This window comes from Ranitomeya variabilis, chromosome 1 (genome assembly GCF_051348905.1).
Source record: "Ranitomeya variabilis isolate aRanVar5 chromosome 1, aRanVar5.hap1, whole genome shotgun sequence".
NCBI classification, from domain to species: domain Eukaryota; kingdom Metazoa; phylum Chordata; class Amphibia; order Anura; family Dendrobatidae; genus Ranitomeya; species Ranitomeya variabilis.
The window spans coordinates 130,865,850-130,876,570 of NC_135232.1; the positions used below are offsets into that span (position 1 = coordinate 130,865,850).

The 10,721-nt window shown below is 40.8% G+C and overlaps 1 protein-coding gene across 2 annotated transcripts in view; it reads right to left on the minus strand.

The window, feature by feature from the left end:
• The window catches only part of MEF2C (myocyte enhancer factor 2C), a 356,157-nt gene extending 346,381 nt beyond the window's left edge, over positions 1–9,776 (minus strand). For both annotated transcript variants that reach the window (XM_077288831.1, XM_077288814.1), the window contains exon 1: positions 9,624–9,776. The gene's annotated coding sequence lies outside the window, so the exon portion shown is untranslated. The remainder of the gene's footprint in view (positions 1–9,623) is intronic.
• Positions 9,777–10,721: the final 945 nt, after the last annotated feature.

The window sequence follows — 10,721 nt, forward strand, 5'->3', positions numbered from 1 at the left end:
TGCAATAAACCAACTTATCTTCCTGGGCAAAGTAAGGAACGAACTCGTTTTCACGATGTCTGAACCATGAAAAAGACACTCATGGCAACAATAAATTCTTGCTTTTGAGCCTTGATCTGAGTAACTCAGTGGCATCTTTGGGAAGATTCAAGTCTCTTACCAAATCATTCATCTTCTCCTGGGAAAACAATTTTGGTCTTGTATCATCTTCAAAGTCAGAACTTGATTCATCATCTGGTTCAGGTATGACTCCACCTTCATCGGAGCTAGTTATCTCTTCCAAGGTAGCAGGGGCCTTGGGTACTGGTATATCTGTGCCATGGGGGATGGGACGAATTGCTGAGTGAATATTGGGGTATGAAATAGAATGCTTCTATTTTGAATTATACCCTTTCACCTCGCATGAACAAAAGTAACAATCGTCACTATGGTTCTTTTGCTCTCGCCATACCATAGGAATCCCATAACGGAAAGCTTTTTTCTTACCCTTGAACCAATTTCGGAGGTCTTCAACACACCGTTTGCACACTTTATCAGGCGCCCAAGCTTTATCTTGATCTCCAAGCTTTAGTGCGAAATAAGCAAAGTATACTTTTTTCACAAAGTTTGTAATATTCAGCTGTTGCTTCAACACTGTATATTCACCACAAATGTAACAGAAACTGTCAGGCGAATTAATACACTTCCACTGAGCCATAATGCTAATTTTGGGAAACACGGTTGAATATGACAAGCTAAGGCCGGTTTCACACGTCAGTGATTCCGGTACGTGAGGTGACAGTTTCCTCACGTACCGGAGACACTGACACACGTAGACCCATAAAAATCAATGCATCTGTGCAGATGTCATTGATTTTTTGCGGACCGTGTCTCCGTGTGCCAAACACGGAGACATGTCAGTGTTCGTGGGAGCGCACGTTTTACACGGACCCAATAGAGTCAATGGGTCCGCGTAAAACACGGACCACACACGGACCTTCTCCGTCTGGGGTCCGTGTGCGTGCAGGAGACAGCGCTACAGTAAGCGCTGTCCCCCCCACATGGTGCTGAAGCCGGTATTCATATCTTCCCTGTAGCAGCGTTTGCTATAGAGAAAATATGAAGAATAGTGTTAAAAATAAAGATCCATGTGTCCGCCGCCCCCCCACCCCCTGTGCGCCCCCCCGCTGGTCAGAAAATACTCACCCGCTCCCTCGCTCCTTCCTGGTCTGGCCGCGCCTCCTACTGTATGCGGTCACGTGGGGCCGATCATTTACAATCATGAATAGTCGGCTCCGCCCCTATGGGAGGTGGAGCCACATATTCATGACTGTAAATGATCGGCCCCACGTGACCGCATGCAGGAGAAGCCGCGGCCAGACCAGGAAGCAGCGAGGGAGCGGGTAAGTATTTTCTGACCAGCGGGGGGGGGCGCACAGGGGGTGGGGGGGCGGCGGACACATGGATCTTTATTTTAAACACTATTCTTCATATTTTCTCTACAGCAAACGTTGCTGCAGGGAAGATATGAATCGCAGCTTCAGCACCATGCAGAGTGGGTACCACACGCTCCGTGTGGTACCCACTCGCCATACGGGCGGCACACGTGTGCCGCACGTATGGCCTCCGTGAGTTCCCAGGCACACGGACACGGATAACTCCGGTACCGATTTATTCCGGTACCGGAATTATCTGGACGTGTGGGACAGCCCTAACACGAACTGAGATGAAAAAGTGTGAACAAGCAAGAACCAAAATAAAACAATTGAATCAAGCCCGGGCATGTCAGAGCCTGCTCGTTCAGCTTGCAACATGTTGATGTTGGTTTCATTAGCTCACTCTGAAAGTTCTTTTCTTTTAAAGTTATATTTTTTTGGCATTGTATATCTTCAATGCATTGATGTGAATTAACTAATAGTAATTTTGACTTTCAAAAGATAATTTTGCATTTTGTGGCAAATCCTGACATCCAGGATTTTTTTCAATATTTTTTTCATTTTCAGCACACCAAAATACATGGAGATTAGATGAAACTAATCAAACAGCTTTTTAGTCGCAGACCTGTGTAATGAATTAATGTACAGTATATTTAATGTAAAAAATTCTAATTAGCATCGCAAATAGTAAACCGCTATACGATGCATAATGTATTGTTTTTATTCTGAAGAACTGCATTTTACAAACTAGGCCATATTTTGTTTAATCTTTGTGGGGGGTTTCATTAATTATTTTATTGTTTTAATTTATTTAAGTTTTCTATACTGTTCTTCCAAACTACACTATAGGGTCAAATAATATGTCAGTTGTGTCTTAGGCCCCCTTCATGTATAAAACCGGTACCGGAAAAACAATACCAATGTCATCAATGTTTTGCATCAGTGTGTCATCAATGTGCCATCAGTGTTTCATCCATGGGTCATCAGTGTGCCATCAGTGTTTCATCCATGGGTCATCATTGTGCCATCAGTGTGTCATCCAAGTGCCATCAGTGTGTCATCAGTGTGCCATCAGTGTTTCATCAGTGTGCCATCAGTGTGCCATCAGTGTGTCATCCGAGTGCCAGCAGTGTGTCGTCAGTGTGCCAGCAGTGTATTATCAGTGTGCCATCAGTGTGTCATCCGAGCATCATCAGTGTGTCATCAGTGTGCCATCAGTGTATTATCAGTGTGCCATCAGTGTGCCATCAGTGTGTCATCCGAGTGCCAGCAGTGTGTCGTCAGTGTGCCATCAGTGTGTCATCCGAGTGCCATCAGTGTGTCATCAGTGTGCCATCAGTGTATTATCAGTGTGCCATCAGTGTGTCATCAGTGTGTCATCCAAGTGCCATCAGTGTGTCATCAGTGTGCCATCAGTGTATCATCAGTGTGCCATCAGTGTGTCATCCGAGTGCCATCAGTGTGTCATCAGTGTGCCATCAGTGTATCATCAGTTTGCCATCAGTGTGCCATCAGTGTGCCATCAGTGTATCATCAGTGTGCCATCAGTGTGTCATGCGAGTGCCATCATTGTGTCATCAGTGTGCCATCAGTGTATCATCAGTTTGCCATCAGTGTGCCATCAGTGTGTCATGCGAGTGCCATCAGTGTGTCATCAGTGTGCCATCAGTGTATCATCAGTTTGCCATCAGTGTGTCATCCAAGTTTCATCAGTGTGTCATCAGTGTGCCATCAATGTGTCTTCAGTGTGCCATCAGTGTATCATCAGTGTGCCATCAGTGTGTCATCCGAGTGCCATCATTGTGTCATCAATGTGCCATCAGTGTATCATCAGTGTGCCATCAGTGTATCATCAGTGTGCCATCAGTATGTCATCAGTGTGTCATCAGAGTGCCATCAGTGTGTCATCATTATGCAATCAGTGTTCCATCATTGTGTAATCCGAGTACCATCATTGTGTCATCAGTGTGCCATCAGTGTGCCATCAGTGTATCATCAGTATCATCAGTGTGTCATCATTATGCTATCAGTGTGTCATTCGAGTACCATCAGTGTGTCATCTGAGTGCTATCAGTGTCATCAGTGTATCATCAGTTAGCATTCAGTGTGTCATCCGAGTGCCATCAGTGTATCATCAGTGTGCCATCAGTATGTCATCAGTGTGTCATCGGAGTGCCATCAGTGTGTTATCATTATGCAATCAGTGTTCCATCATTGTGTAATCCGAGTACCATCATTGTGTCATCTGTGTGCCATCAGTGTGCCATCAGTGTATCATCAGTGTGCCATCAGTGTCATCAGTGTGTCATCATTATGCTATCAGTGTGTCATTTGAGTACCATCAGTGTGTCATCTGAGTGCTATCAGTGTCATCAGTGTGCCATCAGTGTATCATCAGTGAGCCATCAGTGTGTCATCAGTGTGCCATCAGAGTGTCATCAGTGTGCCATCAGTGTATTATCAGTGTGCCATCAGTGTGTCATCAGTGTGTCATCCAAGTGCCATCAGTGTGTCATCAGTGTGCCATCAGTGTGCCATCAGTGTGCCATCAGTGTATCATTAGTGAGCCATCAGTGTGTCATCCGAGTACCATCAGTGTCATCAGTGTGCCATCAGTGTATCATCAGTGTGCCAGTGTCACCAGTGTGTCATCTGAGTGCCATCAGTGTGTCATCATTATGCTATCACATCATTATGCCATCAGTGTGCCACCCGAGTGCCATCAGTGTGCCATCCGAGTGCCATCAGTGTGCCATCCGAGTGCCATCAGTGTGTCATCCGAGTGCCATCAGTGTGTCATCTGCTTGTCATCAGTGTGCCATCATTGCATCATCATTGTGCCATCAATGTTTCATCACTGTGCCATCAGTGTGTCATCTGAGTAACATCATTGTGTCAACAGTGTGCCATCAGTGTGTCATCTGTGTGTCATCAACGTGTCATCTATATGTCATCAGTGTGCCATCAGTGTGTCATCCGTATGTCAGTGTGTCTTCAGTGCATCATCGGTGTGTCATCTGAGTGCCACCAGTGTGTCATGCAAGTGTCATCATTGTGCCATCAGTGTCATCTGTGAGTCATTCGTGTGTCATTAGTATGTCATCATTCTGCTATCAGTGTGTCATCTGAGTACAATCAGTGTGCCACCAGTGTGCCATCAGTGTGTCATCTGAGTAACATCATTGTATCAACAGTGTGCCATCAGTGTGTCATCCGTGTGTCATCCGTGTGCCATCAGTGTGTCATCCCTGTCAGTGTGCCATCAGTGCATCATTATTGTGCCAGTGTGCCTTCAGTGCATCATCAGTGTGTCATCTGAGTAACATCATTGTGTCAACAGTGTGCCATCAGAGTGTCATCATTGTGCCATCAGTGTGTTATCTATGTGTCACTGGTGTGTCATCAGTGTTTTTCCGGTATTGATAAGGAAATAATGAAATTACAAATCTCCGATACTTTGAAATGTTAAACACGTACAGCACATGTATGGCACACGGATGTCACACGGATGTCATCTGTGTGCTGTACGTGTTTTTCACACACCCATAGACTTATATTGGCCTTTGCCATCTCTGCTGCCAGAAAAGAACGGTCATGTGCACAGCGACATAGATTATTGTGGGTACAAGTGGCATTTGTGAAAAAAATAGCTGTCACAGGCACTGCAAACACGGACATGTGATGGCGCCTTACACTGTTGTAGACCTGTTAAATTAATTGCAGCTTTGCGCATTTCCCAATTGAAGACGTTTGCTCACTCCACATACATGACCTCTTGTGTGACCTTAGATGACATTTAACCTTCCAGCAATGAGAAGTCCTTGGCATTATCATGTCACACACATTTTGGACAGTGGGATGATGAGGAGTAAATCAGTGTAACACATCACCAAGGTGCTCATTGCCCATAGCCTCATATTGAGAACTGCTTACCATACTGTTATGTGGCAGGGTGTACTAATATCAGCCACACAGCAGAAAGTGAGCCTAGCAACCCACATACTGTGAAATGTATGTAAACATGAATATATGTATATATCTATACATCTGTAATCTCTTCACTGGCTCCTATTCCCTCAGCGTATCCAGTTCAAATTACTATCACTGACCTACAAAGCCATCCATAACCTGTCTCCTCTATATATCTCTGATCTAATCTCCATATATCTTCCCTCACGTAATCTCCGGTCCTCCCAAGACCTCCTTCTTACCTCCACACTTATTCGCTCCTCATCCAATCGCCTCCAAGACTTCTCCCGAATATCCCCCATCCTCTGGAATTCTCTGCCCCAACACGTCCGGTTATCCACCACATTCGGATCCTTCAGACGGAACCTGAAAACTCATCTCTTCAGGAAAGCCTACAGCCTGCACTGACCCTGCTGCCTCCTCATCACCACCGAAGCTACCGCCTCACCAACACTGGAGCTCCCGCAACCCCCAACCTACTGTCTCCTTCCCCATAATCCTGTAGAATGTAAGCCCGCAAGGGCAGGGTCCTCGCCCCTCTGTATCAGTCTGTCATCATTAGTTTGTTTACTGTAAGTGATATCTGTAACTTGTATGTAACCCCTTCTCATGTACAGCACCATGGAATCAATGGTGCTTTATAAACAAATAATAATAATAATAATAATAATAATAATCTGTACAGTAAAAGAACATGACTGTTTTGTATTACACTATTTTTAATCTTTTAGCTTTCATTAAACTAATTATTAGCAAAAGAGAAATCTTGCAAAAAATATTTATTAATAGTCTAGATATCTTTTTGATGTACAGCAGGAATGTACATGGCATGTGTCTATGACAGGTGGCTCTTCGGTTCCTCTACTCATGAAACCACACGTTCAACAGTTGCTTTGTAATAAATGGACACTGAGCAGATATGATTTCTAAAGCCAAGTTCCCACATTGAGAATTTGGGGTGTATTTGACGCTGGAGATCTCTGGAACAAGTAAAGTTGAGGTTTCCTGTGTGTTTTTATTGACTTTTTAGTACTCTTTGCTTACAGGCATTTTTATATTTTTTTTTTCCACTGCTGTTTTTGTCTTTTTTTTAGTATGTTATGCTTTAAACTAAACTACTTTGTTTAACTTCCTGTTAGTTGGCATTGATAAAACTTTACCGATAAAGTCATGTGCGGATTACATGCATTTTTAATGTATTTTCACTGTGGAAACGCAATAAAAACGCATGTGTGTATTTTATCTGCAGATTTTCTCATCTCATTCTAGTCTATGGGGAAAATCTGTCAATAAAACACATATTTACAGCAAGAAAAGTTGACATGCTGTGGATTTCAAAATCACACAGAAGGTCAATTTCCACAGGGTAAAAATGAAAAGCATTTTGGACATACAATTTATATAAATTCCAACCGCTGTGGTGGAACTGTGGAGTGGAAAAAAACGCACCAAATACTCATTGTGGGAGTTTAGTCTACGGCTGTGTGCCCACACTGAGTTTTTGAGCTGCGTACTTTTTGTAATTTGAAAAATGCAGCGTCTTACAGTTCCAGCAAAGTGGATGGGATTCATAGAAACCTCCTGCCCACTGGGCTTTTTTTTTTACTCAGAGTAAACTGACCTATGGCGCGTGTTTCAGATCTGACAATATGACAATTTCTGAGCTTTATGTACAGATTCTTTTCCACAGATTTACATTAGATGCAGAAAATCCACAGATAAAAAAACGCACGTGTCTTTAGTGCATTTCTGCAGTGGAAACGCATCAAAAACGCATGTAATTTTCATATGGCTATATCAATAAATATCAGGAAACATTAAAAAACCTCTTTGTTTAACACATGACGTACCAACAAGAGACAAAAATCGCAGCATTAAAAACACGATAAAAAGGCATGTTGAAAAATACAGGGATCCAACTATCAGGTACGCATTGACGCTGCAGTTGGGCTCATATACCTTGGCCAACCTATGTGCTAAGTACCTTCTTGTTATGTAAATTTTCCTATAGCAAATTTTGCATTTCCAATTTATCAAAATTTCACATGTACGTAATATAGCACTTAGCCAATGTTCTATGGCAGTAATGCAGTTCCAATTTTCTAGATGCGATAAAAATGCATGCAGAATAATAAATAAGAAAAATGCCATAAAAAATGCAAGTATCCTAATTTACTTTACAGGGGTAGAAATGTTGCAGAAAACATATATATATCATCAAAAGCTTGTCGTGGGAACGTAGCCTAAAAGTTTAGAATCAGAAAAAAAGTTGACAGTAAAAAGAACAATCAGTAATGTGAAATAAGGAAAAAAATAGTAAAGATGGATGAGGACAAAACTTCACAGACATGGCGCTAACGGAGTTTTATGGTTCTTCAGGAGGACGTTACAAAGACAATCGTCCTTAGAATACGTCCAGGGAAAGCCATCCCCATAAGGTCTTATTCACAAATCTAGTGCAAGGATTGGGCTCGTCCCATCTGGAGGAAATGGATGTTTTTATGTCATTTGTCACAATTCTATCCAACCAACTTCCATCCACTGTACGACGCTCACTGCGTTTTTTTTTCTGTGTGGATTGATTGTGCCATTGATTATTTCTATGGTCTGTAATCTACCACTTTGCGCTCACAGACTGAAAACATGGGCATATAGAACGGCCCTTAATCATAAGATGGAAAAGAATATTTTTTTTTCTGTTGGATTCTTAAATGCATTAAAAAAACCCCTTTCTATAAAATTTGGGGTATACAGAGGTGCATAGGACCCCACATACGGCTATAGGGGCTTTGTTCTAGCTCCATACAGATTGCAGGAGCCAAAGCCTGGAATCAGGGAGTATCATTATGGATTTATCCTCGTATTGTCCATAGATAATAACAGTTATTGTATGACATGTACGCTACATGTTAGCTAAAATGCTCCAAATACCACTGAACTATGGAATAAATCACCATTCCATGTATTCTATGTCTACATATCGTAATGAAGCTTTTGTTCCCCCCAAACGAGACTGTTCTCGCCCTATATAACACTCACACTATTGCGCATACATACAGACGAAGGAACGTTGACTTTCTGGGATTTAGGAGAACTACGCTTTTTCTCTGCCAACACTAAATATTGCACCCTAATATACTGGATATTTATGTAGAGCAATAGATAAACCTAATGTTTTATCTTTATTCCGTTATCACAATTTACTATTCACGTGGCCACCAAAATATAATACCAAATTCAGTTCCGCTACTTCAGCATGGATCTGATGTTAATAGGGTCGAGTTCAGACTAGGAGATGAAAAACTGTCCCCGTTCCATCCAGAAAACTCAGACAATTTTCATCCATACTGTCATCCTGGGAGGCCTCCATTTTTATACATCAACATTTTAAAAAGATGAAGTACAGCTTCCATAATAATAATAATAATAATAATAATATATCCGTAAAAATCGCACACAGCAAAGATAACCTGTATGGGATCTGATATTTTTTTTTGTAAACCCATAGAATATTTTACACACTAGCACTCGGTGTGTGATGTCTGATTTTTAGTTTTGTACTCATCTGGACGAGCCCTAATCCTCATTATTAATTAAAAGCACAAGTATTTTCATTTAGGGTTAGGGTCCATATGATTGTAGAGAAATCGGTGGCACCGTACATGTCTACGGCTAAATCTAAATTTCTTCCATCGATTTCAGTAAATATCTCATTACTCTCCGTTACTGAGCGTCTTCTTGCCATTTGTGTTGACGAACAAAGATTTTTTTTCTGTTAATTGAGAACTAATGCATTTTATTAAATCCAGATTGCAAGAAGGTTAAAGGAATCCATTTTTGGAAAAGACAAAAAAGCAATTTATGGCGCACAATATTTTTTATGTTTATATAAACAAATTGGTAATTTCCATATGAATGAAAGGAACAAGCTGGAGATAAAAAAGATACCACTCAGAAAGTAGGTTCACAAGTTAACTGGAAAAAGTGCAAAAGGTTTGTGAAAATGGAAATGAAATGAAATGAAGCAGAGCTGAGTGTGTCTCTTGGCAGAGCATATCTGAGTCTTATGTTATGTTTTCTATGGTTTTTATCCCTAGTATTGCATAATGCACAAACGTCATCCAGTGTCAGATTCAGCTCTGCTACATACAGTAGATAGTCAGTAGCAAGTGAGCGCCATGTCCGGGATCAATTATTACAGTCATTATTTAACAGAATTGCAAAATGAAAAAAACTTACCAGTGCCCTGCTTCCCCAGGAAGTCGCGCCCTGCAGCACCTGCTGAGGGCCTTGTTGACCAAACTCTGACAGGTAAAAAAATTCCTGTATAATAAAGCCAGACCAGCTGGCTTTGAAGAGAAACCCCCAGTACGGGTTCTGTTGCCTCACTATGTATCTTACATGAGGACACTAGCTTTTTCCCCTCTAGCTGATGACCTGTAAGAAGAGAGATTCCCTTGCACAAGTGTCTGGCAGGCCCACCACCACCTGCTCCTGTCAGTCCAGGATAAATTTAGCTGTTAAAGGTATCACTGACAACCAGACCTTTGTCAGCGCTGGCATAAGAACACAAGATTACTGCCCCTAAAACATATGCTACGGTGAACATGGAAAATCAAGAGCTCTGTTTTTGCTATCTATCTATCTATCTATCTATCTATCTATCTATCTATCTATCTATCTATTTATCTATCTATCTATCTATCTATCTATCTCTATCTATTCATCTATCTATCTATCTATCTATCATCTATTCATCAATCTATCTCTCTATCTATTCATCTATATTTCTATCTATTCATCTATCTATCTATCTATCTATCTATCTCTATCTATTCATCTATCTATCTGTCTATCTATTCATCTATCTATCTATCTATTCATCTATCTATCTATCTATCTATCTATCTATCTCTATCTATTCATCTATCTATCTATCTATCTATCTATCTATCATCTATTCATCAATCTATCTCTCTATCTATTCATCTATATTTCTATCTATTCATCTATCTATATTTCTATCTATTCATCTATCTATCTATCTATCTATCTATCTATCTATCTATTCATCAATCTATCTCTCTATCTATTCATCTATATTTCTATCTATTCATCTATCTATATTTCTATCTATTCATCTATCTATCTATCTATCTATCTATCTATCTATCTATCTATCTATATCTATCTATTCATCTATCTATCTGTCTATCTATTCATCTATCTATCTATCTATCTATCTATCTATCTATCTCTCTATCTATTCATCAATCTATCTCTCTATCTATTCATCTATATTTCTATCTATTCATCTATCTATATTTCTATCTATTC